Source organism: Alligator sinensis, unplaced genomic scaffold (assembly GCF_000455745.1).
Source record: "Alligator sinensis unplaced genomic scaffold, ASM45574v1 scaffold135_2, whole genome shotgun sequence".
Classification (NCBI taxonomy): Eukaryota; Metazoa; Chordata; order Crocodylia; family Alligatoridae; genus Alligator; species Alligator sinensis.
This window is the reverse complement of record NW_005842067.1, coordinates 2,347,943-2,353,942: the sequence shown is the minus strand read 5'-3', so window position 1 is coordinate 2,353,942 and position 6,000 is coordinate 2,347,943. Positions and strand designations below refer to the sequence as shown.

Here is a 6,000-nt window from a genome sequence, read left to right as displayed (position 1 = left end):
GGCTTCCGCCTGGTGGGCGGCAAGGACTTCAGCGCCCCGCTCGCCATCTCGCGGGTGAGTCCCCTCCCGCGGGTCCGTCCCCTGCGCGAGCCTGGCTGCGCGGGCGTGGGTGCAGGCACGCGTGGGGCCGTCGGTGGCCGGGATCCCGCAGGGCTGCAAGGGCTGCCAGCCCGCTCCAGCTCCAGCTCCAGCTCCAGCTCCAGGCACCCGCCAGCAAAAGCCAGCTCTTTGTTTGCACTCGTTTGTTAACTAGAGAAAAGTATGAAAACACTTTCCCTATAGCAATAAAATCCGACTTTTTTTTTTCCCCCCTGTAGCAATAAAATCCGACTTTTTTTTTTCCCCCTGTAGCAATACGGTCCTATTGCAAAGAACTCAGAAAGACCACAAGTGGTCAGAATTTTTTTTTAATGCTGTTTTTACCATGGTTTGTAATTGCTGGGTTTACCTCATGAATCGTATTTGCACACCGAACCGTTGGGGGGCATCCCGCAGCCCCCCGGAAAGCATCAGAAGGGAACTCGGGGTGCTACAGCACCTTCTTTCTTCCTTTCTTTCTCTCTCTCTTTTAAAGCCAGGTCCTAATGATTAGTTTCTTGGTTGAGGTCTGAGAAAGTGAAGCAGTATCATGTTTTCACCTGATAAGGGGAGGATAGCTCTGCCTTTCCTGATTCACGTGATGGAGGCACAAAGAAAGTGACTTTTGACAGCTTGGCTGGCGAACTCGCTGTGTTGTGCCAAACTTTCACCCTCTGCTACGCTTTCAAAGCCTGTTTATTCAAATGGGGTTTCAAGGATATGAGTCGGGGCCAAAATTTACCCTGTGTGTATTGCAGGCTGAAATATTATATGTTGCATAGCTGAACTCAGATCGATTCATCACCTTGGCTGTTGTCCAAATGTAGGGTTTAATTTTCTGTAATAAAAGTCTGGCCTTCTGGGTCAAATGCATTTGGGAAGAGCATTTGTGTCCAATATTATGATAAAGCTATTCTTTTTGCGATGAGGAGGTTGATGTGGGATGCTGTCTACACATGTACAGTAGCATTACAAATGGATTTTTTCCTTCTGTATTTAGCATTACGTCAAGCAATCTTTTTTGAATTAGCACAGTTGGATGTTAACTATCTTATGTATTCTAGTCTCCTTTTCCCCGTGGGCAGTTTTACTTCAGTTAGCATATTTTAGTAAACTATGTAATACATTTTAAAATTGAATAATAGAATAATGTATAAAATATGGTTGTCAGCAGTGGCAATGGAAATAGCTAGGGGCAGTTTGAGAAGCATAGCATCAGTGGAAAAAAAACGTATTTTTGAACTCTTCGTTGTCTTTCAAATTCAATATTAAAGGTAAGTTTGTAAAGTATTAACATGTAGGACTGGTATAAGTGAAATCAAAGTTTCTAATCACAGGAAATCCTATTGTGCTCAGTATCTTGAAGAAGAAACCTCTTTAAAAATTTTTTTTAATACATTTGACACATGATATTAACAATTATGTAATTCTTGTTTCAAGTTTTTACCTGTAGAAAACTGTCCTGTGCTCTGCTCCGGATGGAGTGGCACAGAGGTTAGATCCAACTCTTACTAAGGAAAATGCAAGCAAAGTTAATGAGATTGTGTGGGACCCAACACACTGTCTTATCAAGTACACACTTATGTATAGTCCCACACAAGTATATTTTAGAAATCACTGTTGAAATACTGCTGCTAACTAGTTTTCGTGCACATATTCTTAAATCCTTAAAAATGGAATGTATGCAAGTAAGCAATGTGATGGCCTGAGTATGATTCTTGTTCAGTTTGCCACCTATTTAGCTCAGTCCTGCAAGACTCATAGTGCTCTGGGTTACCAACACTGAAATCGGTGGGAGCTGCGAGCGGGCAGGCGTTCTGACCCCCTACAGGATAGACCCTCTTCTGGTCTTGCCAGGATCTTTTCATGTGGTTGTGTGCTTAGTAGTAAATGTTGTATCGAGACTCATAGGCATAGTGAGGAGAAACGATGGTCCCACCTTTACACACGTGTCGGCCGTCTCTTCCCTCACTAGTAGCAGCTGCTGCCGAAGGGGATCAGCGGGTACACTGAGCTTGACAGATAACTATGGAAATGGATCTTGTTTGTCTGGGCTTTTTTGTGGGAGGTGATTTGATGTTGTTTTTAAGAACCACTTAATTTGCAATCAGTAACCCCTGCCTTCAAACTTACAAAGCTTTACATATTTGCTTTTATTGTTTGTTATCAGCTGTTTGTTTGGGTTTTCAAACCCTGAAAAAACACTGTGGGCTGGTGAATAGCAGGGATCTGGGTTTTCCATTTCCTATGGAAAAATGCAGATTTTCCCTTTTTAAAGGAGAAAAATCTCATATTTTTCTCCTTTAAAGTGGGAAACTGTGGGTTTCCCCTTGCAAGCTGGCAGTGTTCCAGCCTGCAAGGAATTGTCTGGGGCTCAGGGGAGTGGGGAGAGGGCAGTTGGAGGCATGGAGCACCACATGTGTGTGCGCATGTACACACACATGACTGGTATACAGCCAGGCAGGGTGGTGGGAGCATCCTTGGCCCTGGATACAGGTAAGTCTATGGGGCAAGGGGGTTGGAGGGCCAGGGCTGGGGGACTGTCCAGGCTGGGGGGCTGTGTGTGGACAGGGCTGTGTGTGCGTGCCTGTGGGTGCTTGCCAGCGCTGGGGGCAGGAGTCTGGGTGCTGGGGCTGCAGTGGGGAAGGGGGTCTGAGGCAGCACTTGGTGCTGTTGGCAAGCCCAGCTTGGCATTGTTACCAACAGGGCCTGCCTGGAGGTGCCTGTCCCTCCAGCAGGGAAGGGGGCAGTGGAGGGGAGCTTTCGGGGGCAGCAGGGAATTGTGTGGCTGGAAGCACAAGCAGCAGCTGGGACCCCACACGCTGCCCACTGTGGCTGGGGCTGGGGCTGGGGCTGAGGCGCAGTGGGGAGGACTGGAAGCGCAGCTCTGGCCTGGGCCATGCTGTGGGCAGCTGGAGGAAGGTGAAGGGCTCCAGGCACTCTCAGTCCTTACTGTGGTAGCCGTGGTCACTCCTCATGCGGGAAGTGGCAGAGCAAATCCAGTCCAGATGCGGGCTGAAGGGAGGAGGAAGGGATGCTAGTGACACCGCCCTGTCCCAGGCTGGGGCTTCCACACTGCACCAGGCAGCCTGGCCACAGTGCGCCCACCCCTGGGTAGCATCTCCAGGCTGCATGCGGCCGCCCCTACCTCTGAAAGCATGGGCACTGGCCCCTGGCGGCCTGGCCATGCAGATCCCTGCTGCCCCAAAAGACCCACTGCCCCCAAAGGGTCCCCTGTCCCCTTCCCCTGCTGGAGTCTTGTGAGTCCACGCAGGGCCAGCTGGGGGTCCCCTCGGGCCAGGGCCTGTGGGTCAGGAGTGAGGGGCACTAGCGGGGCAGTGGGAGTGGGGGATTGTGGTTTGGGAGTGAGGGCATCAGCAGCATCAGGGGGCTGTGGGTGAGGAGCAGGGGCACCAGCACCACAGGGGGGGGCACAGCTGCAGCTGGACCTGTGTCCTGGTGAGCAAAGGGGGAAGGGGGAGCGCTGATCTTCCAATACCAATAAAATTTTGTGTTCAACCTGCCCCTCCCCACTCCCCTCCCCCCTTACCCCCGGGCTTAGTTGGCTAACTCTGTATCGCATGTAACCTAGTTGCGTTCCCAACCTCACCCCCATCCTTCTATTGTTAGTCCCTCGCCCGGGCATTATGTATTTCCCTACCGGCTTTGTCATCTTTTTTGGATTTACCATCCTTACCATCTACTAATAAAAGTCAATCTGTGTGTGTGTGTGTAACCACAGAAAAATGCAGATTTGGGGGATTTTTATGAGAGAATTTGTGATTTTTGAATTGGAGAATCCCTTGTGAATAGCAATTGTCTGGGTTTTGACTGTTGCTGATGAGGAATGAATAAACATCTCGGATAGTCATCTGTTAAACATACACTGCACATGCCCTGAGAAGTAGTTGCCCTGCAGGCATCAATTCAGATTGCATGTAGTTTAGGAAGTCAGCTAGCTTCCCCCTCCCACCTTCCCGCATTTATTGTGTAGTTTATCACCACTAAGCATGTAATCATCTCTTAGCATTCATAAAATGTTTCTGTTGTGAAGACAAAGAAGCTCACATTAGGGAGCAAAGTCTACTTTGTTACTTTGAGACTGTGGTGTTCCTGTGTTGAAGTAGGAAAACCCATAAAACCTGACTTTGTGCAGGCAGCTGGTTTTCCAAAATCTGATCTGATTCAACAAATATAGGAGCTGTGATTGGTTTATTCACCTCACGCAGCACCAATAATTTACTTTTTTCATGAAGAGGAACACATGCAACGAGTAACTTCATGGTATTGTCTCTTGTTTATGATGCCTGGTGTGTGCCCTAAATATCCAAGCTTGCATGGTGTTGAACTCTGCACTGTCAAAGTGAACGTGCAGGGTGCTCAGCAGCTTGCAGGATTAGGCCCTAAAATATCAGCACTAAAAGAGGCATTATTGCTTTTGGGAATAATATCTGAAAATGGTCCAAGAAGGATTTAACCCACGCATTTGGTTGAATGGAGAGATTAACTTTGTAGCAGGCTGTACTAGGATGTGGATGCTAGACTCTAGAGCTTAGATGTGTATGAATTGCTGCGCTCTCTATTGAGGTGTCTTAGACAGTTGTTGTACTTGGGCAGATTTAATAGGATGCTTTCAGATCAAACTGGGCTGCACAGTAAGACTTAGTGGAGATAAGCTTTTATGAAACCAAAGGGCAGTGAAAATGCCCCTATGTTATCCCCTCCCTTTTGAAATTTCTGTGGAAAGCATGTGGTTTTGGTGTTGTTTTTTTTTTCCCTCGGCCAAAATATTACAACATTCTGCTCAGACAAGGGAATAGATTACATTTAATTTATTAAACTGAACTGACTGCTAAGGAAAAATGAAACTAGTATACTTCCTTATCCTAAAAGAGAGGACCAGAACCAAAGAACAATGCACATTACCTAAAATGCTTAGGTGGACTTCACTGCAGTCCAAGAAACCCCTGTTTAGTGGCTGTCTAAATTGGGAGGGGACTGTATGCAATAATAGCCTGCCCCAACGGACATGGCTGTCTTTTGGGGATGAAGGCAGCATAGAGTAGAGATAAAAAGCCTACAGAGAACGCAATAATCCTGTTCAAGGCCATTAAGCATGCTGATCTTTTGGCATTATTGCGCACTTCTATGATTTAAAAAAATTTTTTTTTACTAGAAATTTCATAATGTTTGGTGGGTTTCTTAAAGCTTCCACTTTGTACATAAGTTTCTAACTTTATGGTAACAGAAAATAAAGTTTGACATCATGGCTTAGAAACCAGGAGACAAATAAAAAGAACCCTCAATTCATTATTTTCTTAATCTTATCAGTTTTCTTAATCTTTTCAAACTTTTAGGATTTTGAAAAATAAACTCAGTCCCTTTTGGGGGATTGGCATTTTTAAGGACAAATCTGGGTTTGCTTATACTGTTTGCTCATGTGCACCTAGATACTACTGCAATAATACAAACTTGATCGTTTATTCTGTCTGCCAGTCACATCCCTGTAGCTAATCGCCCATGATGTCATCTGTTCTCCCTCTCCTTTAGGCTTCTGGGTGTTTTCATAGCTTGCTTTTTGCTTCTCCAGTGCTTCTCCAGTGTAACAAGAGCCCTGATGTTCTCCTCAGTTCTGAATGACTTTAAAATGCTTATTTTTCAGCTGCAGAAATTGGAGACCTAGTATACAAAACATTCAAATATATTGTTGGTTCAAATCTTTCACATGTTTTATAGGGGCAAGTACGTTTTTTTGAGCTTTTATATACAAGCAGGGGGAGGAGAGTTATGTTTAAAGTATTTGCCCCATAAAACAAATAACTTTCATGGATTTTGTTTGTTGAAAAAATGTCTGGGTTTGAAACTTGTGGGCATGTTTACAGCCTGTAACAGGAGCTTGTGTGCAGACAGAGGGAGGATTTC

At 45.9% G+C, this 6,000-nt stretch overlaps 1 protein-coding gene across 1 annotated transcript in view; it reads left to right on the top strand.

Moving 5' to 3' along the window:
- The first annotated feature begins 6 nt into the window (after positions 1-6).
- The window catches only part of PDLIM4 (PDZ and LIM domain 4), a 90,899-nt gene continuing 84,905 nt past the window's right edge, over positions 7-6,000 (top strand). The window contains exon 1 of the mRNA XM_006023570.2: positions 7-54. The gene's annotated coding sequence lies outside the window, so the exon portion shown is untranslated. The remainder of the gene's footprint in view (positions 55-6,000) is intronic.